General features: G+C 36.0%; 1 protein-coding gene across 1 annotated transcript in view; it reads left to right on the forward strand.

Moving 5' to 3' along the window:
• NXPH1 (neurexophilin 1) overlaps positions 1–23,388 on the forward strand; it is a 627,612-nt gene extending 604,224 nt beyond the window's left edge. The window contains exon 7 of the mRNA XM_042967193.1: positions 23,353–23,388. The gene's annotated coding sequence lies outside the window, so the exon portion shown is untranslated. The remainder of the gene's footprint in view (positions 1–23,352) is intronic.
• The last annotated feature ends 2,542 nt before the right edge of the window (positions 23,389–25,930 follow it).

Genomic DNA, 25,930 nt, shown 5'->3' on the forward strand with positions numbered 1-25,930 from the left:
TCCCCATGGAAGATCTCAGCACCTGCTATTCCTGCCTCCAGTAATGTTCTTCTTTCTGGCTTCTTCACTTGCCAATCAAGTTTTAACACCTCAATTTGGGCTTTTCTGAACACCTTACTTAAATGAAACTCTATTTCATTTCTTAGACTTCCTTACAAAGTGTATTCTTTTTTTCTCCTAAGAATTGATCACCAATTAACATATTTATTTTGTGTCAACTTTTTCTTAAAATATTGCATGAAATTGGTTTATTTTTTGTTTGTCCCTGTACTCTGAATGCCTAAAACAGTGCCTTACAATTAGTAGGAACCTAGTATATAGTGATTGAATGAATGAATGAATACAGATTGCTCATTGAAGTTCACTCACATTTTATTCAGGTCACAGTGATTTTAATTGCAGCATAATACTAATTAAAATAATGAAATCCATCATCTAAGAAATTATTAAAACTAAAAATTCTATGCTGAAAATTTCAGTGCTCTTGATACTTCCATCCTTTTAGTACACACAAATAAGCAAATTACAAGTCTTAATCTACTCTTAAATCAACAGTTGAGAATAATATAAGCAAAGCAAATCAATAGACCAAGATTTTTGAACTAGTTCTACTAATATTGCATAACCTAAAGCAAAGTCACTTTAATTTCTCTGTGCTCCAGTTTCCTTGGCTGTGAAATTAGGGAGGATTAGATGACTCCTAAAACTTATTTTGCCTTTGAAATTCTGAGAGGTGGTTATATAAAATACCTTTGAATATATGTTTATATATTTTAAAATGTCATCTAAAATTATAGTGTAGTCAATGCTAAGTATTACTGGTAAGTGACATCTACAGGAAGCACATAGAGCTTGTCTTTTATCTTCTTTGTTAACAATATATCGTAAGGTCTCTTTCTGGAAGATAAGAATAGATACAATGATCAGAAGACCAGTGATCACAGGTAACTATTGGTTGGGACCAAACTATAATTTTGAGTTAACTATTTTCACTAGTACAATGAGAATATATTGAACTATATATGAACTATGTCATGACAGATGAAATATGTCAGAATTTCATGTTATATTGAAGTAAATATTTTTGTCTTTTGTATTTCTAGAAAATTATTTAGTAATCTCACAGATTTCCAAATCCAAGCAAGGGCTTTAAATGATCTTAAGTGAATAGTTTAAATAGAAGAGGAACCCTTTATATTTGACATATTTTTTACCTTTAGGATTCAAACTTCACTCCTGAGAAATACATGCAAAATTTATAGAAGTCTCCAGATGGTTCTTTTTATCTATTTATGGATCTGAAAATATGACGCCACAAATTTCTAAATTTTTCTCAGTGGCTGTATTGTGCCAACACAGCAAAAATCAGATGCTATTTATCACTTTTGAATTTTCACCACCAGAAATGTTATTAATTTTAATGATAAAATCCTGCTCTACCTTGCATGGAGTTGACCTTTCCAGCTCCCAGACAAAATGTACCATGTAACCATAAGGTAGTATTATTGTTACTTGGAAATGAAATATAATTTCTTATCCTTTCATGTAGCATGATGGACAAAAGTATTTGTATCTTCTGTAATTTTTTTTCTCTGTGCGAAGTGTTAGGTGCAATATTTATCTTGGGAATAAATCTTTGCTACATATTTATATATACATTTTCTTTGGAATTACTGGTAAGTAAAAACAAGTGAATATGCACAATTATTTACAGGCTTCCAGCAAATAGTTGCAAATCATGCTTTTCTTATATTCATTGTCTTGTCTGCCTCAATTGTTTTCAATAAAATCTGAACTAAAATCATTAGTTATTAATATATCCAACCCTACAAATGTCTTTTATTCTCCTAAAAAATAATTTTCTTATCCTGCAGCAATTCATCTTGATTATGAAGCTGAAACAAATTCTCAACTGAGTAAAAGATACAGTGTCTGCTTGTCAGACATTTGGACAGTGGAAAATTCTTTTGTTTGGAAAACAAAGGACTCACAATTTGTAGCCTCTTATAGCTTGATGATATTTGTTTCCATCATGCCATTTTACTTATTGTACAATACATAGGAGAATGCTTTCTACTGGCTTCAGATGTGGTCTCATAACAGGCACTGTTCAAAGAAAAGGCACTCTACATGCATCACAATTTCTTCCTTGCGGCTGCCGTTTCGTATGCACTTAGATGATACATCCATCCTCGTTAGGAACCACTCTTCCTTATGGACAGAGTATTCCCAACGATCAATCAAGCCAGTTCTTCTCTTGGATTTAAAATATCCTCACAACATTCATTCTCACTGTTTTTCTTTCTTTGGTTCCCAATTAACACCATCTTTGCTCTTTGTTGGTTTCAGTTGTTGAGGATAGTGCCTCCATTTATTTATGCCAATAGAATCTAACAGATTTTATGGGTGGGGGGAAACAGCCAGTACAAAAGGCCACAGTAAGAGAGGGCATTGCCAGATACTGGATTTGAAAATAAATAGAATCCTCAAAGAGCAGCTCTTTAAAAAAGTATGTTTAATTATCGGTAGTAACGTAGTCAGTAACTATTTTAATACTTCTAGTCACCTACCATTCAATATTTATAAAACACATTTATACTTTTCATGAAGCTTAAATATTCTAGGATTATTATTTTTTATAATTTCACAAAAGCCTCCTCAGAGAAAGTACATTGCAAGTTAGAAAATAACCTGATGTGAAAAAGAGAACAATGACACGTGCATTTGAAAGACTGTGTGGTACAGTGGGGTAAACGTAATTAAGAGAGAACAGACATAGGTTGCATTTTGATGGCTGTCACTTGCTACATTTGTGACTGAGCAAATTCTGTGGTTTGCATATTCTTTAGTTTTTACACTTAGCAAGGAAAGAAATGGCTGTTTTGCTCCACCTTTTACGTTATTTGAAGATTTTTTGATAAAGTTCGTGAAAGCACTTCAAAAAATAAAATGTTTTAAAATATTATCTTTAAACATCATTTAAAACTCTGTACTCCTGTTTATAGACTGCCAAAGAATCACTTTCTTTTCTCTCCACACATACATAAACATTACTTCCCCTTTTATAACAGTATAAACAGTTGGAAACTCCTCCTCATGGGCCTCCATAATTCCAGGCTCTCTCACCTTTTATCTATTGATTTTTGTTATACTGGTCAGATTTTGGGTCCACTGTTTCATGCCATTTTAAAAAATCCTTAGATTATAGTGTCACCAATAGTTAATAATAAAATTACACGTTTGGTTGTCAATTTCAAGATATTCACACCAATTCCACTACATTTTAGTACGTATGTATTTTAAAAGTACTTTTTTTTTAACGTTTTATTTATTTTTGAGACAGAGAGAGACAGAGCATGAACGGGGGAGGGTTAGAGAGAGAGGGAGACACAGAATCTGAAACAGGCTCCAGGCTCTGAGCTGTCAGCACAGAGCCCGACGGGGCTCGAACTCACGGACCAGGAGATCATGACCTGAGCCAAAGTCGGCCACTCAACTGACTGAGCCACTCAGGCGCCCCAGTATGTATGTATTTTAAAATAGCCCTATCTAAAGCTTGTGATCCACTAGGTTGAGAACTACTGCTCATTCCCTTTGCGAAAATACCCTTTTAAAAATTTCTTTCATTTTTCAGTCCAATTATTCACGGATAAACAAATTCCTTGTAATACCACTAGCTTTTTTTGATCACTGGCTTTAGACGACATCACATCTTGTTTGGACTTAGAGCACCTGCTACCACTACCACTACTAACTACTTCTACTACCTCTTGATACTACACAATGTCTTATTCTCTCCTCTATAAAAAAGGGATGGTAATAATAGCACCTCAATTTTTTATTTGGATTCAGTAAGTAAATAAAAAGACATTGTACACACATTTTTTTGAAGGAAGGAGCCATGTGGTATTTCATGTATATTTGTATATTCTCCATAATATTTAACACTAAAGCAGTTTTCTGCCTATGTACTAGTACTTATCCTTTGAGCATGGTGAGTGCCAGAAAGGTAATTGATTCATGTGTTCATAAATATACTTATGTATATATATTATAGTAGTTACACATATATTTTGTTCAATTTCCTACTTTTTATTAAGCGGTTCTGAGCAAGTTCTTTTGAGAACCCTGAGAGGTAGATGTTCTTATCCTCATTTCACAGATGAGGAGACTGTGGCTTCAAGAAGTTATACCATCCTTGGAATTACTCAGCTAAACAGTGCGGAACAGGATTCTAAACACAAAGTTCTTTTCTTATGAGTAAATGGCGCTTACACTACTTCATCTACTTGTCAGACGCCATTTTAGCCAAAGATGATTAGAGTAGCCTCCTACATCGAGTCCTCTTTTCCCCTCCCAAGCCTGAGAAGAATCCTTTCATCAACTATTTTGATTGGATGAGACAGGAAACTGTTCCCACTTTGGAAACCTGAGCAGAGGATGGACACTTCCATTCTGTACTCTGAGAACATGTATGACAACTTCTACATTAAATCTAGTGACCAAATGTCTTTGCAGCACTCTTTGTTCCATTCAAGCATTGTTTACTTTTAGTAAGTTTCCTCCTTCATGAATTGAGTAAAGAAGATACTCTTTGAGAGTGAAAGAATCCCTTCCTATCAGTTTAGATGTACTTTAACAATATGGATGAAATTCTATTACGTTATTGTATTGCAACATAAAACTGACACCAGTTATGGCAAATGGTCACAAATGAAAATTATGATGACACAGTTGATTCTCCCAGCCCTCAACTCTTAGGATTTTAGAAGTGAGTGTGTTTCTCTATATTATTCACAAATTATTACATAATTGTAGTAAATAGAGTCACATTTTCTAAGATATTTCCAAAATATACTTTACAATTTATTTCAGGTAGAAAGTTCTTGCATTACTGGCTGCCCATTTCCTGAAACTTAATAGTTATTCACCTTAATCCTGTAAGTTCAATGTTCTGTAAAGTAAATTTACTTCAAATGAAGAACACTTTTCTATAAACATCCATGTATATCATTTTCATTCTCTGGTGAGTTTGACTTTATTGCTCTAAGCAAACACTCCTTGATTTCATTTGTAAAATATTTCTGAAGAAACAAAGATGGCTTTGAACATATTTTCATTTTTCCCCTTTTACTGAGATTATAATGCTTTTGAACAGTTCTCAAATGAATTTCACCTTTCCTTTTTGTCTATTTCAAAGAAAGGGAGCCTTTGAAAAACATTTTTTTTTCTTTTTTAGTACATCTAAAGCTTCTGTTACACATAACTGAAATTTCCATTTAATACTTTGGATTTTCACTGGGAACAGTCTATGCTCAATGGAGGCAGAGGGAAACAAACCTATTAATAATTATTCCTATTCTCCATGGGGGTCCTGATCTGCTGTCACCCTTTTTTCACTGAACACAGCAGGGATACAGCAGAGCCCCAATTCAAGTACAATTTTGGGGGGTATGGGGACTATGAGTGCACTTCAGGTTGGTGTCATTTACTCTTTATTTTCATGAGTTGTGAGTTCATGAAGGAGATACCATGGAAGAAGAATATTCGGGATCTGAGAAGCCAAATTTTACTTTACTTCTTCTATGCCCTTCTAAACATACCTGACCAAGGAAACAAAGCGAATGCTTTTATTCTTTCATTGTGGTGATTATTAAAAGCATGGGTCTGCTTCTTTGCTCTTCATTTTTATAAGAGAAACTGAAAATGTAAGAACTATTTTTATAGAGTGCAAGAGTCATGCTATTGCTACCCTGTACTTTCTGGGAATAACTGTCTGTTTTTCTCTTTAATTAAAAAATGTATTATTCAAGTTATATCTAAAAGTGTGACTTCCTGTTCAGCGGCAGATCTGCTTAGGGCTCTTATGTGCCAGCAGAATATACTAACCAAGGTTTGACTTTAGAAATTAATAAAATATGATGGGCTATTGATTTTTTCTTAAAAAAAAAAGAAATTAAAATGTGCACTGGAATAGGCCTTATAAATAGGACACTTGGGGTTAAGTTTTAGACCTACTAATTAATTTTAAAATTCAGTTGAATGACAGTAGTTCACACAAATACCTGGCAATGTAAAAGTAAGAAGTTTCACTTGTCCTGGTTTTCAATATTTAAATAAATCAAAATTTGCATTTATAGAATTATAGTACAGAAAATAGATGGTGCCAATCTGTGATACTGGCTACAAACAGGAGACAAAAAGACTAGAGAACATTCAATGTCATGGCAAGGGTAGTGGCATCTTCCTACTCACATCCATTCTTCTTACTTTCTGTTACCAAACAATAAATAAACATACTCTAATCATGTATCTTCTTGCCAATAAAATTTGTTGCATTTCCCTATAACAAAAAAAATAAATTTGAAAATTTTCTTTATTAAATGTTCTGGACTGGGGTACCTGGGTGACTCAGTTGGTTAAGCCTCTGACTCTTGGTTTCAGCTCAGGTTATGATCTCCTGGTTTGTGGGTTCGAGCCCCATGTTGGGCTCTGAACTGACAGTGTGTAGCCTGCTTGGGATTCTCCCTCCCCACCCCTCTCTCTCTGCCTCTTGCCCACTTGTGTGCTCTCTCTCCTCAAAGTGAATACATAAACTTAAAAAAAAAATTAAAAAACAAATAAAAAATAAAGGTTCTGGACCATGTATCCTTGATTTGGGTTTTTAGTAATTTTGACATTTCTCCAAAAACAGACAAACAAACAAACAAAAACCAGGCAAAAACCTACTATCAAATAGTTATGTTCTTGCCCAATATTTTGCCTTCATTACAGCTTTGCTTAAGTCAGAAGTGCAATGCCTAAATACACACATCTGTCTTATATAAACACTCCTCATTCTATATCCTCAGTCAAAGCCCATTCTCTTCAAGTATATGTACAAATTCAACCTCAAACATAAAGCCTTCCTGACCATCTCTCCCAGTTTGTTCTTCTGAGCACTTCTTTTGCACCAGTCCTGGTACTTATCCTATATGACCTGGTATATGTCAGTTTATATATTTACTCAATTATGTTTGTATTCTAGGGAAAAGGGTACAAGATTTTAACATCTCTGAATTCCCCCAGCACTTAAAGTAAAGCCTTCTAAAGAGATGTGGATCAAAGAATTAATTGCTCTTTATTGCCTCTGAATAGCCTGATTCCACTAATTATAAATGAAAGATAGTCTCATTATTTTATAATTTACAATTTATAATACTTGCGTACTATTAAAATCCATTTAGAAATTTAGTCTTTTCGGAAAAAATCATAGATTAATGTTACTGTCCTCCTCCCTCTTTAGCCTGCATCTCCACTTATAGTCCACAACACCTTTAACTCTTTTGAAATGTCCCTGTCACCTTACCTCATTTCTTCACTGACAAACCTTCAATGGATTCCTGTGTTTAAAAGATTTCCAATTACCTCAGCCTACCTTTTCAGTCTTATAATTACTCTTATGCAGCTCTCACTTCTTCTCCACCTCTTACCCTTTGGACCTAGTTGGGTCTTCATTTTCACCATATAAACCCGTTAAAACAAGGAATAAGACAAGAATGTTCTTTATACCATTATTATCTAACATTGTTCTGAGTTCCCAGTTAATGTAATTAGTAAAGAAAAAGAAAAAAGAGACATAGGAAATGGAAAGTCAAATGTAAAATGATCACTATCTGCAAATAATATGGTTGTTCATCTGGAAATTCTGAGATAAGCAATGGAATTTTTATGAAAAACAAAGAGAATCCAGTAGGGTGGGCATGGAGTAGTATCAGTTGCTTTCATATAAATAGTGTTTTTGTTTTGTTAATTTTTTCAAGATATAATTTATATAATTCAGGTAAACAACATAATGATTTGGTATTTATATATTGCAAAATGATCACAATGAGGTTAATTAAAATCGGACTTCATACACAGTTACAAATTTTTTTCTAGTTCAACAATTTTTAAGTAGAACTCTCGGTAAATTTCAAATATGCAATACAGTATTATTATTATAATTTTTATGCTGTACATTACATTCCCATCGCTTATTATTGGAAGTTTGTACCTTTTGATCCTGTTTATCCATTTCCCTTAGCCCCACATTTCTGCCTCTGACAACCACCATTCTCTGTGAGTGCTTTTTCTTTCTTTTTTTTGAAATAAGCTACAAAATATAACAAAAGAAGCATTTTTCAACTTTAATTTTTTAATTTTTATTAATTTTTAAGTATAGTTGACACACAATGTTATCTTAGTTTCAGGTGTGCAAGAGAGTGATTCACTCTATATGTTGAGTTATGCTCACTACAAGTGTAGCTACCATCTCTCACCTTGTAACACGACTACAATATCATTGACTATATTCCCTATGCTATACTTTCATCCCCATGACTTGTTTGTTCCATACCTGGAAGCCTGTATCTCCCACTCCCGTTCACTCATTTTGCCCACTCCTGCTCTCCTCCCTCTGATAACCATCGGGTTGAAGAAACAACATTTTTTATAATAACAACAGAAAGACTAAAAAAAAAAAAAGAATAATCAAGTCCTAAATGAAGAAAAGATGCATGAAAGGATATTTTGACAAACGGAAGTCATATCATGTTCTTGCTGAGAAAGATAGGAAACCATAAAGATGTCAATTCATCATGAATTAATGTATACATTGAATGTGATCCCAATAAAAACACCTATAGGATAAATTTATGAAACTGAAAAGGCTGACTTAAAAACATATGTAGAGGGGCGCCTGGGTGGCTCAGTTGGTTAAGCGGCTACCTTCGGCTCAGGTCACGATCTCACAGTTCGGTTCGTGAGTTCGAGCCCTGCGTTGGGTTCTGTGCTGACAGCTCAGAGCCTGGAGGCTGATTCACATTCTGTGTCTCCCTCTCTCTCTGTTCCTCCCCAATTCATGCTGTCTCTCTCTCTCTCTCTCTCTCTCTCTCTCTCTCTCTCTCTCTCTCTCTCTCTCAAAAAAAAAAATATGTAGAAAAAGGAGATGCTTTCCTCTGTGTCACTCTGGTGCCCTTGCTTGTGTTGTGGCTTCGCCCCATCCAAGCCAAACTCATGTTCCTGTAACCAGGCAGACTCCACCTCTTTCAAAAAGCTTTCTTCTCTACTTTCTACCCCCAACTCTTAGTACACTTACTGGTTCCTTCACTCTTTATTCAACACTTATTGCTACTCTTAGGCATGCTTTCTTGCGACTGTATTTCTATTCTCCACCTAAATATTAAACCTAAGTACACTGTCTTATATATTTCCATATATCTCTAAGTGCCTATCCTGGCATCTGAGCAGGTTGGAGTGGAAGCTTTTATCCTACTGAATTATGAGTTCTTTCTTTGATTTTCCTTTATAAAATGTCTCACACACATTGGCAGAGTCGATCTTAACCAGGTTAAGCCCCAGTTTTAAAATTTGCCACTCTGTTCCAGATGTTCTGAAATGTTATGCTAGGTAAAGTTGGCCCTATAAACTTAGGTATATGGTGTAGAAGTCTGTAGCTCAAACAAGCCTGGCCACTGTGTGGAATTGTGAGTGCTTATTTTTGTCTCATAAGCAGATACAAAATACAAGCTTCCTTAATAAAGCCAGCCTCAGGTGGCTCCATGTTGTCTGGTATAGTCTAGAAGTTAGAAAACGAGGAGAGAAGGTAGAAACTGAATTGAAGATATGTGACACTTAGTGGCAAGAAGAGCAAAGAGCTGAAGACACAGAATGGAGAGCCTGGGCAGTGTTGCTCTAGCCTTTGAGTTGAATGCTACTCAGTCTCCCATCTAGATTATGAATCAAGAGAGCACAGAAGCAAAGATCAATTCATTCATGCTATTCTGTTGGCTTTTAGTCTTGAGGAGTCCTGCAAATATTCTTTCCTCTTGATTTTGTTAATTTTTGCTTAATCTGGAGGGTTTAAATTGCTGTAGTCATGCAACCTAAATGTAAAATACCAAATAAAACAGAGATATTAGTGACTGGCGATGTCAAAGCCTGGGCTTTATGACATTAGCAGACTTGAATTTGAATTATGGCTCTGCTACTAGCTGACTGTGTGACTGTGGGGTTTGCTTTCCCAACTAATAAAGGGAAGAAATGACATCACAGTGAGAATTAGTTGAAATTAGAATCCACTTATTTATGAAAATGCTGAGCATTTTGCCTGACCCATATATATTCAATAAATATTAGCTTACAAATGAAACCTTTATTTTTGTAAAGTTCAATACTATTCTAGTTCTCTTAAAAATTAATTCCTGGTGAAAAATGATAAGAGGAGATGCCTTGCTTTTATTTGTCCATAATATTCATCAAAAATCTCCTTCATTGTTCAGAGAATTATATGTAGTAGCAAATTTATTTAAGAGTCAGGAGAAATAGTAATATCCCACTCTTAAGTAGATTTTTCATCAAAATTGAAATTTGTAGGTTATTACACCTTCTGAATTAAACTTAGCTGAATTTAAAATTTTTTGATGTTTTACTTACTTTTGAGAGAGACATAGAGTGCATTCAGGGGAGGGGCAGAGAGAGAGAGAGAGAGAGAGACAGAACTGAAGCAGGCTCCAGGCTCTAAGCTGTCAGCACAGAGCCCAACACAGGGCTCGAACCCATGAACCATGAGATCATGACCTGAGCCAAAAGGACGCTTAACCAACTTAGCCATGCAGGCACCCCTAAACTCAGACACTTTGTAATGTCATTTTTGTCTCATGAAAACAATGAAATAATGACAAACATTTATTCAGGGCGATACCTGAAACAAAACAAGTAGAATCCTGAAAACTTGCTCCCTTTCCAAATCTGGCATGAATCTTAGTAGGTACAGACCATTCTCCAAGCTTCTTAGTTACAGCATAGACAGTCTTATGGATTTGGAATCTGGGGAAAATCACAGGTGTTTCCTGCAACCCATGTTCTTCATCTATAAAAGGCACGATGGGGATTAATTGGATATTTATAAAAGTCTTTAAATATACACAATTCTGTAAGGGCTAAGTGTTTCTTTAATTGTTTAATTAGTACAAAACATAGAGATTTTCCAGGAAAAGTATTTAAACTGTTGGAATATTATTGCTCAATTTCAGTAGATAATTAAAATATGCAGTATCTTTATTATCGAATTTCTTCATAAGAGTCATAGCTCTTTTAATTAGAGGATTGAGGAGAGGTTAAAATCAAATTTCCATTGATCCTTAATCATCACATAGCAGAACTGTTTCTTCATGAAAGTTATTGCAAATGAGAAATGGAGAATTCCTGAGTCTATATACATTAGCATCCCGTTTATCTTATGAAAAGAACTTTGAATGTCTGAAAGAACTGGCCATCCTTTTTCTCACTTATAATCCTGTTTCCAACACTACTTCCTTTGAACACCTTATTCATTTTTATTTAACACAAAACTCTTAGCAAGTTTAATGATTTGTCTTCCCAGTCCATACAGGAGCCCCTGGATCCAGCCCAGTGAAAACAGGAGAAACATTTGATGGTATGAAACAAGATGAAGACAGAAATATTACAGACATTAGTACACTAGGTGGTGGTTGTGCTGCCAAATTCAATGGCCCAAGGAAGTGGGGACAGTGGAATTTTTAGTAGTATATCTATCAACAGTAATTAAGGTTAAAACATGTGTAGAAGCTATAGCATGTGAAAGGTTTAGTTTCAGACTCTGAGATATTTTGAATATGGAATACTATAAACTTTGCTGGAAATGAGTTCTTTATTTCATTAAATGCATACAGAAATAGCAAAGTGCTTTTTGTTTTAGAGCATTCATGTTGTAGCCCAAACCTAAGGATTGTTGATACTCATGCATAGTTCCTCTCTGGCTTTGTCCCTAAGTAGCCAAGCAGAATCTGAGGAAGAGAGACAGAAAGTGTGCGTGTGTGTGTGCGTGTGTGTGTGTGTGTGTGTGTGTGTGTTGCATACATTCATGTGGTGAAAGATGTATTTTGAGGTAGCAGTGGAGGGTGTTTTGGGTCAGGTTGATTTGGCTGTAAATGTCAGATCCACCATTCATGTAGTTGGGAGACCTTAGGCAAATAACTGAAATAGTTTCTTGTGTGAGACAGAGGTAACAAGAAAACATGAAAACATGTTATCATATCTATCTATCTATCTATCTATATATATATATTATATATATATATGTTGTTAGGAAGCCTTGCATTTATGTTAAAATGATTAACTGAGTACTAAGTACAAAGTAAAAACTGTATTGTTATTTATTAATTATTTTTATTTTTATTTTTTATTTTTTAATATATGAAATTTACTGTCAAATTGGTTTCCATACAACACCCAGTGCTCATCCCAAAAGGTGCCCTCCTCAATACCCATCACCCACCCTCCCCTCCCTCCCAACCCCCATCAACCCTCAGTTTGTTCTCAGTTTTTAACAGTCTCTTATGCTTTGGCTCTCTCCCACTCTAACCTCTTTTTTTTTTTTTTTTCCTTTCCCTCCCCCATGGGTTTCTGTTATTTTTCTCAGGATCCACATAGGGGTGAAACCATGTGGTATCTGTCTTTCTCTGTATGGCTTATTTCACTTAGCATAACACTCTCCAGTTCCATCCACGTTGCTACAAAAGGCCATATTTCATTTTTTCTCATTGCCACGTAGTATTCCATTGTGTATATAAACCACAATTTCTTTATCCATTCATCAGTTGATGGACATTTAGGCTCTTTCCATAATTTGGCTATTGTTGAGAGTGCCGCTATAAACATTGGGGTACAAGTGCCCCTATGCATCAGTACTCCTGTATCCCTTGGATAAATTCCTAGCAGTGCTATTGCTGGGTCATAGGGTAGGTCTATTTTTAATTTTCTGAGGAACCTCCACACTGCTTTCCAGAGCGGCTGCACCAATTTGCATTCCCACCAACAGTGCAAGAGGGTTCCTGTTTCTCCACATCCTCTCCAGCATCTATAGTCTCCTGATTTGTTCATTTTGGCCACTCTGACTGGCGTGAGGTGATATCTGAGTGTGGTTTTGATTTGTATTTCCCTGATAAGGAGCGACGTTGAACATCTTTTCATGTGCCTGTTGGCCATCCGGATGTCTTCTTTAGAGAAGTGTCTATTCATGTTTTCTGCCCATTTCTTCACGGGGTTATTTGTTTTTCGGGGGTGGAGTTTGATGAGCTCTTTATAGATTTTGGATACTAGCCCTTTGTCTGATATGTCATTTGCAAATATCTTTTCCCATTCCATTGGTTGCCTTTTAGTTTTGTTGGTTGTTTCCTTTCCTGTGCAGAAGCTTTTTATCTTCATAAGGTCCCAGTAATTCACTTTTGCTTTTAATTCCCTTGCCTTTGGGGATGTGCCGAGTAAGAGATTGCTACGGCTGAGGTCAGAGAGGTCTTTTCCTGCTTTCTCCTCTAAGGTTTTGATGGTTTCCTGTCTCACATTCAGGTCCTTTATCCATTTTGAGTTTATTTTTGTGAATGGTGTGAGAAAGTGGTCTAGTTTCAACCTTCTGCATGTTGCTGTCCAGTTCTCCCAGCACCATTTGTTAAAGAGACTGTCTTTTTTCCATTGCATGTTCTTTCCTGCTTTGTCAAAGATGAGTTGGCCATACGTTTGTGGGTCTAGTTCTGGGGTTTCTATTCTATTCCATTGGTCTATGTGTCTGTTTTTGTGCCAATACCATGCTGTCTTGATGATGACAGCTTTGTAGTAGAGGCTAAAGTCTGGGATTGTGATGCCTCCTGCTTTGGTCTTCTTCTTCAAAATTACTTTGGCTATTCGGGGCCTTTTGTGGTTCCATATGAATTTTAGGATTGCTTGCTCTAGTTTCGAGAAGAATGCTGGTGCAATTTTGATTGGGATTGCATTGAATGTGTAGATAGCTTTGGGTAGTATTGACATTTTGACAATATTTATGCTTCCAATCCATGAGCGGGGAATGTCTTTCCATTTCTTTATATCTTCTTCAATTACCTGCATAAGCTTTCTATAGTTTTCAGCATACAGATCTTTTATATCTTTGGTTAGATTTATTCCTAGGTATTTTATGCTTCTTGGTGCAATTGTGAATGGGATCAGTTTCTTTATTTGTCTTTCTGTTACTTCATTGTTAGTGTATAAGAATGCAACTGATTTCTGTACATTGATTTTGTATCCTGCAACTTTGCTAAATTCATGTATCAGTTCTAGCAGACTTTTGGTGGAGTCTATCGGATTTTCCATGTATAATATCATGTCATCTGCAAAAAGCGAAAGCTTGACTTCATCTTTGCCAATTTTGATGCTTTTGATTTCCTTTTGTTGTCTGATTGCTGATGCTAGAACTTCCAGCACTATGTTAAACAACAGCGGTGAGAGTGGGCATCCCTGTCGTGTTCCTGATCTCAGGGAAAAGCTCTCAGTTTTTCCCCGTTGAGGATGATGTTAGCTGTGGGCTTTTCATAAATGGCTTTTATGATCTTTAAGTATGTTCCTTCTATCCCGACTTTCTCAAGGGTTTTTATTAAGAAAGGGTGCTGGATTTTGTCAAAGGCCTTTTCTGCATCGATTGACAGGATCATATGGTTCTTCTCTTTTTTTTTGTTAATGTGATGTATCACGTTGATTGATTTGCGAATGTTGAACCAGCCCTGCATCCCAGGAATGAATCCCACTTGATCATGGTGAATAATTCTTTTTATATGCCGTTGAATTCGATTTGCTAGTATCTTATTGAGAATTTTTGCATCCATATTCATCAGAGATATTGGCCTGTAGTTCTCTTTTTTTACTGGGTCTCTGTCTGGTTTAGGAATCAAAGTAATACTGGCTTCATAGAATGAGTCTGGAAGTTTTCCTTCCCTTTCTATTTCTTGGAATAGCTTGAGAAGGATAGGTATTATCTCTGCTTTAAACGTCTGGTAGAACTCCCCTGGGAAGTCATCTGGTCCTGGACTCTTATTTGTTGGGATATTTTTGATAACCGATTCAATTTCTTCGCTGGTTATGGGTCTGTTCAAGCTTTCTATTTCCTCCTGATTGAGTTTTGGAAGAGTGTGGGTGTTTAGGAATTTGTCCATTTCTTCCAGGTTGTCCAATTTGTTGGCATATAATTTTTCATAGTATTCCCTGATAATTGTTTGTATCTCTGAGGGATTGGTTGTAATAATTCCATTTTCATTCATGATTTTATCTATTTGGGTCATCTCCCTTTTCTTTTTGAGAAGCCTGGCTAGAGGTTTATCAATTTTGTTTATTTTTTCAAAAAACCAACTCTTGGTTTCGTTGATCTGCTCTACAGTTTTTTTAGATTCTGTATTGTTTATTTCTGCTCTGATCTTTATTATTTCTCTTCTTCTGCTGGGTTTAGGCTGCCTTTGCTGTTCTGCTTCTATTTCCTTTAGGTGTGCTATTAGATTTTGTATTGGGGATTTTTCTTGTTTCTTGAGATAGGCCTGGATTGCAATGTATTTTCCTCTCAGGACTGCCTTCGCTGCGTCCCAAAGCGTTTGGATTGTTGTATTTTCATTTTCGTTTGTTTCCATATATTTTTTAATTTCTTCTCTAATTGCCTGGTTGACCCACTCATTCATGAGTAGGGTGTTCTTTAACCTCCATGCTTTTGGAGGTTTTCCAGACTTTTTCCTGTGGTTGATTTCAAGCTTCATAGCATTGTGGTCTGAAAGTATGCATGGTATAATTTCAATTCTTGTAAACTTATGAAGGGCTGTTTTGTGACCCAGTATATGATCTATCTTGGAGAATGTTCCATGTGCACTCGAGAAGAAAGTATATTCTGTTGCTTTGGGATGCAGAGTTCTAAATATATCTGTCAAGTCCATCTGATCCAATGTATCATTCAGGGCCCTTGTTTCTTTATTGACTGTGTGTCTAGATGATCTATCCATTTCTGTAAGTGGGGTGTTAAAGTCCCCTGCAATGACCACATTCTTATCAATAAGGTTGTTTATGTTTATGAGTAATTGTTTTATATATCTGGGGCTCTGGTATTCGGCACATAGACATTTATAATTATTAGCTCTTCCTGATGGATAGACCCTGTAATTATTATATAATGCCCTTCTTCATCTCTTGTTACAGCCTTTAATTTAAAGTCTAGTTTGTCTGATATAAGTATGGCTACTCCAGGTTTCTTTTGACTTCCAGTAGCATGGTAAATAATTCTCCATCCCCTCACTCTCAATCTAAAGGTGTCCTCAGATCTAAAATGAGTCTCTTGTAGACAGCAAATAGATGGGTCTATTTTTTTATTATTATTATTACTACTACATCTTGGTAGCACAGTAGTTCTAGAAATAGCCTTGAAAATAGTGCTCAGTTTATATTTGAGCAGCATAGAACAAAATCCACTCTCCATGTGCCCTCCCATCTTCCCCATACCAATCTCTAACTGATTAAACCAGTGATTCTTTTTTTTAATTTAATTTTTTAAAAATTTACATCCAAATTAGTTAATATATAGTGCAACAATGATTTCAGGAGTAGATTCCTAATGCCCCTTACCCATTTAGCCCATTCCCCCTTCCCACAACCCCTCCAGTAACCCTCTGTTCTCCATATTTAAGAGTCTCTTATGTTTTGCCCCCTCCCTGTTTTTATTTTTGTTTCTCTTCCCCTATGTTCATCTGTTTTGTCTCTTAAAATCCTCATATGAGTGAAGTCATATGATATTTGTCTTTCTCTGACTAATTTCGCTTAGCATAATACCCTCCAGTTCCATCCACGTAGTTCCAAATGACAAGATTTCATTCTTTTTCATTGCCAAGTAATACTCCATCATATATCTATATCTATATCTATATCTATATCTATATCTATATCTATATCTATATCTATATCTATATCTATCACATCTTCTTTACCCATTCATCCATCGATGGACATTTGGCCTCTTTCCATACTGTGGCTATTGTTTATAGTGCTTCTATAAACATTGGGGTGCATATGTCCCTTCAAAACAGCACACCTGTATCCCTTGGATAAACACCTAGTAGTGCATTTGCTGGGTCATAGGGTTATTCTAGTTTTAATTTTCTGAGGAACCTCCATACTGTTTTCCAGAGTGGCTGTACCAGCTTGCATTTCCACCAACAATGCAAAAGAGATCCTCTTTCTCCGCATCCTCACCAACATCTCTTGTTGCCTGAGTTGTTGATGTTAGTCATTCTGACAGGTGTAAGGTGGTATCTCATGGTGGTTTTGATTTGTATTTCCCTGATGATGAGTGATGTTGAGCATTTTTTCATGTGTCGGTTGGCCATCTGGATGTCTTCTTTGGAGAAGAGTCTATTCATGTCTTTTATCCATTTCTTCACTGGATTATTTGTTTTTTGGGTGTTGAGTTTGATAAGTTCTTTATAGATTTTGGATACTAACTCTTTATCTGATATGTTGTTTGCACATATCTTCTCCCATTCTGTCAGTTGCCTTTTAGTTTTGCTGATTGTTTCCTTTGCTGTGCAGAACCTTTTATTTTGATGAGGTCCCAGTAGTTCATTTTTGCTTTTGTTTCCCTTGCCTCTGGAGACATGTTGAGTAAGAAGTCTGCGGCCAAGATCAAAGAGGTTTTTGCCTGCTTTCTCCTCAAGGATTTTGATGGCTTCCTGTCGTACATTTAGGTCTTTCACCAATTTTTGAGTTTATTTTTCTGTATGGTGTAAGAAAGTGTTAAACCAGTGATTCTTAACTTTATTCCAAACCTAAGAGCTAATGGGATAGAGCATACTTTTCAGTAATAGGACTCACCAAGTAGTACTACGTGAAGAGCTTCTGAAGGGCAGGTAGGAAGAGGCAGGGTGAGTTAAAGAGACCCTGAAAGTGTATAGAAATATCTTAGAGTTTCTGGTGCCCATTCATGTTGTTTTGAAAATCTTTAAGGACAGTACTCTTGGAGGAGGTTATCGAGAGGATGTGGCCTCCAGTTGACCCATGATCTAGCAATGGGAAGTTCTTCACCCTCTCCCTTGCCCTTGGAATGTACATTCCATCCACTATTCCCATAGCTGGAACTGTTTCAAAGATGTAGTTTTGAAATAATAAGATGTTGTTGAGACCATATGGACTGAATATATGACTGAGCCTCATTAAAGCCTCTATATTAACTTTCAAGAGTCTGGTGAGCAGGTACAGAGCTCTACCCATCTTGGGACTGTCCAAGACAAGTCTTATAAGAAATTTCCTTTGTTTATTAAAATTGCCACCTACCAATCTGGAGTGGCCTGCCTCCTTCTTCAGTGTCTTCTTGCCTTACCCGTCTTACTTCAAAATATTTTGAAAATTCTTTTAAAAATGGTCAAACGGTTTTCATTTCTGGCATCTCCCGGTCATTATTTTATGTTCTTATTGAGTGTGCAGAAGAGAACCATTCTATTGACTGAACGCAATTCTAGATTCAAGACCCTTTTCTAGAAACAATTCCATAGGCCTTATAGTTATATAGATAGATTTCCTGTTAAGAATCCTGCAGAGGGGGACACCTGGGTGGCTCATTTGTTTAGCATCTGACTTCAGCTTAAGTCATGATCTCAAGGTCTGTGAGTTTGAGCCCTGCATTGGGCTTTGTGCTGACAGCTAGGAACCTGGAGCCTGCTTTGGATTCTTTGTCTCTCTTTCTCTGTCCCTTCCCCACTTGTACTCTGTCTCGGTCTCTCTCTCTCAAAAATAAATAAACATTAAAAAAAATTCTGCAGAGCACAGGTACAGACGGTTAACCTTGAGGCTAGATATTCTCTTCACAGCCAACTTTTGTCTCTTATTGGATTGGATCCCTGAGCAAATTATTTAATCTCTCTGTGCCTAAGTTTACTCACTTTAAGCCAAGATACAAATAATTATATGTTACCTCACAGGATTTTGTAAAGATTGAATGAGATAAAAGATATAAAAAGAGCTCAGAGTTGTAGAATAGTTTCAGGCTCATAATAGCTGTTCATCAATCTAACTTATTATTATTGTTATTATGTTGCTCTGTGGTAAGGGTATGCTCAAGTACCATATTAACAACCAGTTAATAGACACACTGTATACATTTAAGAGTGATCCTTAATATCCTTATATCAATATGCTTATGGATGGAGGAGAAACCAGAATGAAACCATTAATTGTGTAGTTATCCTTAGTGGAGAAAATAGTAACTTCAGCTAATAGTAATACCTAACAGTTCTTTAGGGTTTTATAGATTACAAAATTTTATGTATTATGCTTGGCAACTTGCAGAGAGCTTCACAATTGCTGTGTCATTTAGACTTGGCAACAATCAAGCAACTCTGGTTATTCTTTTCATTAAAAAAAAAATGAGACTAAAAGCAGTTAAGTCATCCAACCCTAGTCAAACACTAGTACCAGTTAGCTAAAAAAACAAACAAGAAGAATTATAAACCACATAATGTGCTGCTTCTTCCTCCTTGGTTCCATTGTCTCCCCTCCTCCCCTGCTCCCTCTTTTACTCCATCCCTTCCCTCCTCTTCCCTCTCTCATCCCTACTCCTCCTCCTCTTTTCTTCCCACCTTCCTTTCCTCCTTCCTTCCTTCAATTTTTTTTATCATTCTTTTCTTACCCTCTTCCAGAATATGTATTAAGCCTGATCATGTGCCATGTACTATGCAAGATGCTTGCATGAAGTCATGAAATGCAGACATGATCCCTCCCTCTTTGGAGATAACATTCTGGTGTCAGAGCCATAAACAAGTAAGCAAGGAAACAAATCTGCAAGCCCAATGACTACAGATTTTGATAATATAAAGAAGCCAATGAGGAGAGTGATAAGAAGGAAATGAGTTGGGAGTGGTGTACTTTAGGCAGGGTGGTCAAGATATACTTCTCTGAGGAAGTGGCGAATCTTGAGAGCTGAAGGAAGAGAGACGGTCAAGTGAGAGCCAGGTGAGGTGTGTAGGTGTGTTGTAGGCAGATAGGTGTAAGTTCTTTTGGGCCCTGATGTCTTTCAGGATGAAGTACCTGAAGTGAAGCTGAGCTGCAAACCCTCTCCAGGGAGCAGAGATATATTTTTTCCAGGGTCATGCTCATCAGTCTTAGCCTGGGTGTCTGTGATTACCTTATCACATGGTTCTAGAAGAGCTACCACAAAATGCCTATTCTGGAGGCAACATCAGCTATGACAAGTGATGCTTATCATGTATTAATTCACCCCCAAAGGGATCTCCAAAGTGTTTTTCATATAACTGCTATATTCAAGGATCAGTTAAAATTTTTCTTAATGTTTGTTACAAGGAGATTATTTTTATTTTTTTTGCTCTTTTGATATCTAGAGCTCTTTGTTGGATCACCAATGAGATTCCAACTCAGCGTTGTCAATACTGAAGCCTAGAGTTTTCATTCTAGCCTGGTATAATAAATACAAATCTTCTGAAAAATAATACTGATCGAGACAGGATTAAAAAGAAATCTTATCTTTCAAAGGATGCAGTGAAAATAGAGGAGCACATGGCTACCTGTCAAAAAAAAAATCTTTTTGGCTTTGTTCTCTCCCCCAAGAGTACAGTGAGAAGGTCCATTCAGTATATATCTACCAGGATACTAGTAAGATTCTAAATGAAAACACCTTTAAAATATCTGTATCTGTCAATAAATCCTCAGGCTTATAAATCCAGCGGATATGACATGCTGTTATTATGTGACTTACACTGAGTATTTATTTTGCACTACGTAAGCCAAGCCCTTTAGCATCAGGTACAGAATGCCAAAAGATGTCAATATATTACATTTAAGGTTTCCTGTAGCATTGTTGGCATTTCCCATGAGACATCATCATGTACGTAGCTCTGAATGCAGAGTGATGTAATAAAACAGGATAAAATATGGCTGCAGAATAGTGATGGCACTATGGCAGTCCTCTTTAGCTTTTTTCATATTGAAAATTCAGCAGGACTATTAAAGTGTAATGGCACAGAACATCTTGTTAAAAAAAAGCCACAACCCTGTATGGTATTCTTGTTTATGGATGATATTTATTGCTTTTGTATTCTTATTGTGTGCTTTTGAAGTCAATTGAAATGCAAGGGCTAATGAAACCTCCACCATAACACATTTATTTTTCCCTACCCCAAATGAGTCTACAAGATGTAAATGACTTGCATATATCAACTGCTCAGGTTTTATTGTTTTGGGTTAATTTATTCACTGTAATATTCTTAATGAAAGTAATGACTCTTACACTAGTTTGTATATTCATTCACATACTACAGTTTTATTAAATCATGCTTGGAAAGTTCACAATGAAGGCCCTAAAATAAAGTTCCATGTTTAGTCAAATATATAAATGTAATCCACTTACCAAATATCAACACCATATATTTTTCTATTTGTTGTTCTTCCTAATTTCAGTTCATCAAAATTTTAAGTTTAGAGCAGTCTAGGACCTAGTAATATATTCCTATTACAGAATTTTTAAAAAGAATTATCAACTTCTCTTTAACATCCAAAGTTCATTGTGCATGTAATTGATCTTGACCACTTCAAATTTCTATCCTCAGTGTTTACATTTCTGTGAACATTTGAACTTTAGGCACAAGCAAACATTTTTGTAGAATTATTGAAATTCCAGACTGGGTGAAAACAGAAGCTTTTCAATATGAAACTAATTTTAAACTATCTGTTAGAAAAATAACAATAATCAGTACATGGGATTATTGTGTGATATAGTTTAATGAAGTGACCCAGATTATTTTTCTTTCTATCAGATCCTTTTCATATACTGATGCCTGGTACTGGTATGACACCTAAGGAGTCTCCCCAAATTTGGCTGGTAGTTAATTTCTTGTTGCCATCAATCTGTTTAAAAACTGATCCTGTTTTTCCCACTTTCTTCCCTAATTATTTATTATAAATTATTTCTCTTACAGAAACTTAGTCTTAACATTTTAGACCAAGTAAAGGACCCAAATTTTGTCAGTTATACCCTCCAAAACTGTTTCTAAATATGCTCCCTTCTCTCCGTCCCCACTACATGCTTCAGTTTTGTGCTTTCGTGTTCACTACTGCAAACAGTCTTCAAATTGGTTTTGCCAATATCTTCTACCACCAATCAAGCCCTCTATTTATCTTTCTGAGCTGTAACTCTGATCATATAACTTCACTGCTCCAAAGTTATAAAGTCTCCTTATAATCCAAATTCCCTAGCCCAACATGTAAATCTTAAGATCTAATGCCAGCCTACCACTTTAGAACCTCCCCGTCACTTCTCATTTATCTTATGCTACAACCAGTCTTGAAGCCTCAGTATCCTCAGACTCCATTACCTGTGATCATTCTCCCAATTTAGACTGGCTTTTGACCCTTGAGGTCTACCGCTATAGCTGAGGCTGTATTCAGCTTTCTCTGATAAAACGATTGGAAAGTATTGTTTCTCATAACACCTGCCTCTCCCCCAGCAATGATTTGTCTGAATCTCCCCTTTAGATCTACTGAGGTATTAACAATAAATTGCAAATCATTTCTGTACTTTAAGATATTTGCCTTCTACATTAAAGTCCTTTGAAAGTCAATTTCTTGTTTGTTTCTTCTTCATATTCTTTCATGATACCAAGCATCAAGCCATGCACATGTTCAGTGCTCAACAAACATTTGTTGAATTAAATTGAATAACCATAAAATACTTCGCATTTTTAAAAACTTTAATTCTCCATGTAATGTCTGCCAAATAACCTCTAGCTCCTTTAATCTCTATTCAAAGCCTTATTTTCTAACTTACAAGTTTATTTTAATTGCTCTTTCCTGAAGCAGAAGAATAAAGGAAATGGAGAGATGAAGGAGGAAAATGCAAGATGTAGGTGCTATGAAGGCACCCAGTAAAGCTAAATCTTGCATGTGATCTGAAGAAAGAAAAAATCTGAGAGCTGCCAGGTCTCAGAAGGCTGGTGCATGCTTCCTGCAGTAAAGAGTGGTTTTATCCATTATATGAAAAGCATTTATCACATGGTCAGTCTTTCCATTTTAAAGAAAATATGTTTTCTGAGTTAACAAAGACACTTTCTTCCTGGTACTGATTTTCCATCCATGTGGCAGCAATTTGAAGTTCATCTCTGAGTGACAGCTAATGTTGCATCCGTGTGAACTAGTGAATGATAGCTTCCAAAGAAACAGCCAAGAAACCCTTCAAGGTATCAAAAAGCTTTTGGTGAATAATCTGTTTTTGATTTAGAACCCTGTAAGAAAAGAGCTTTTTAAAGATGCCATGAGTTTCACTGTCCTTTTCCTTCTCTATCCCCCAGTTGAGCCTGGGGTATTTATAGCACAGTAATGGTTACATTCTTTGTGCTCAGGGCAGAAGATTTTCATTTCTTTATGAAATTAATCATTCATGTGGTAGAAAAGATTTTTTTAAGCCAGCCTTTGCATTTTGATCTTCAACTTAGTTTGACACCAGTGCTTTTTGTTTTTGTTTTTGTTTTCTAGATGACAGCACTAAGAATTGATGGAAACTATTTTTTTTTCAAACTCAGTACACCCAAGAGAATCTGGGATGACTGCCAGTTACAGAAATGAAGGTAGGAGGTGATCTTTAGGTACGAAATTATACCTCGCATTTTAATGTCCCGATGTGTTTCATTAACCATGCGATCACAAAAATCCTCTCTTATATTAAGTGAGATTGTCTCATAGTTTCATGTAACAACATGAAACTATTTTTATCTGAGATTCTGTCAAGTTAAAGTCAGGCTTTTCCTAATAATAGTGACCGTTTTTTTAATGTTTATATACGTAGGCCCTGTGGTTAAGTAGCTTACATACCCTCCTGATAGATATGTATTGGTATTTTGATTTTACAGATGAAAACGTTTAGGTTAGGCAAGTTGTCCAAAGTTACATGGACAGAACCTGGATTTGTATCAAGGTCTATTTGACTTCAAACCCTTGCTTCTAATAAGCACTCCATTCTGCTGACTCTTGGCAATGAGTTTTCGAGTATTCAAGTCACGATGGTAGAAACAACTTTCTCTTCTCGTTGTAGTTTTCCCCATGGGAGCATTGACTGTTATTTGTTTATGGGACATGGCAAAATCTTCTCCAAAATCTTCTCCAAGTAATACCAACCATTAACTATCTGTGGAATTCTTACTTGATGATGCTGACAGTTAATTGGATCTGCAACATATATTATACACATATAGGTTTCACCACCGTAAGGCATTAGTCTGTTTTTTTCATTCCCCCACGACTGCTTTCCAATTTTAAATGCACGCTTCTAGGGTTGGCTTTCATTTTCAAGGCTTTCTTTTGCTTACATTTCCATTTTGGGAGTAGACTAAAATTGTTCACTTTTAATGATGTGCTGCTCTGTGATGTGAGAACTGAAAGCTAGATGGAGATTTTGCATGATAGCAAGACTGTTGTTTCAAAATGCTTGTATTTGGTGTTATCACATTTTCTTTTTCTTGGTTACTTTGTCTTAATATTTTGTTCCTACTGCTATCTAGTTACTTAGAAGAGGTTGTTTTTTTCAGCTTCCCATTCTGCTATCTTTAGGGGAGTCTCTCTGTAACTTTGGAGACATGTTAAATCATGTTAAGGAATATAGAAAGCCACTGCTTTTTTTAAAAATCAGGATTTCTTTATGTGTTATGTACTGTGGCCCATTAGAGACTACTAAGACATGGTTGTAACCTACATTCTGGAATAATAGATAGGAATTTACATGATTATTATATGAATTGAATGAAAGGAGGGTCATAAAATGAGTTGTGGGATGTCAGAGAAAGAAGAAAATAATTCTACCCAAAGGATTGCTACAGAATTCCTTGGAATAGGTGGCATGCTGTTTCTTTCATTTTAATTTTTCCATGAAAACATGCTAGTTTTATAATTAACTTATTCTACTTTTTTAGAATAGAGATGGTAGTCTTTTGAGAAGTAGATGGGAGGCATCAAGGTGGGAAGTGTATATTCCTTATATTTTAAACACAAAGTGTAAATTTTACATTGAAAAATAAAACACTTAAGCTTTGCTACTGACTTTTCTAATATCATGATAATCAAAGAAAGAAAAGAGCAGGGAATTTAAGGAGGAAAGGAGGGAAGGGGAGAAGAGGGTGTCTGGGAGGACGGAAGCCATAGTAAGTAATTTTGGATAGCCTTGTTAACTCTAACTAAAAGCTGGAGTAGGTAGCTAAAGGAAGTGTGGGAATATCTATAGTTTCACATGGTTTTACAGTGTTTCCTCCTCTACTTTTTTTATTAAAAACAATTTAGTGTTTATTTATTTTTGAGAGAGAGAGAGAGCAAGAGAGAGCACAGGTGCGTGGGGAAGTGGGGAAAGGGCAGAGAGAGAGGGAGACACAAAGTCTGAAGCAGGCTCCAGGCTCCAAGCTGTCAACACAGAGCTAGATGAGGGGCTCAAACCCATGAACTGTGGGCTCATGACCTGAGCCGAAGTCAGATGTTTAACCACTAAGCCACCCCTCCCCCTCTACTTTTAGTTGGTGTCTATATATACAATTTAAATTTATATTTGCAGTCTTTTCCTAGTTGATAATTCTTTCAAGTATGTGCACCTGATCCTTTCTTCAATAAGGCAAAGAGAATTGGGATATTCTGTTTCCAAGTAGTTCTTGGTCATTTAACTCTTAATGTACTCCATTCCAGAGAACAACCCAATGCCTATTTCAGACGGTATTAGCTTTCTCTCAGGTGTCTAACAGTTTTCTAAGAACCAATTTTATCATGTCATAGTACTGTGTTGTGCAAATGATAGTTAACTTATAAATGACAAGCAGTAACATTATAGTGTTTTCAATGCTATTCAGCTTGTGAACAGCCAGAAACATCACAGAGCTAGTCTGCTATTGAAATAGTAAAATAAATATTTTTATTGAAATGCATTAAGTGGTTGGGGAGTCATACATCGAAATAAAATAGAATAGGAGCACTTATTCAGAGATAAATTTGACAAGGGAATTCAGAGCTCCTTCCTACATAATCATAATACAGAGGAGAGATCCTGTGATGGAATTTACAGCAATGGTTTAGCATTCAA

Source organism: Panthera tigris, chromosome A2 (genome assembly GCF_018350195.1).
Source record: "Panthera tigris isolate Pti1 chromosome A2, P.tigris_Pti1_mat1.1, whole genome shotgun sequence".
Classification (NCBI taxonomy): Eukaryota; Metazoa; Chordata; class Mammalia; order Carnivora; family Felidae; genus Panthera; species Panthera tigris.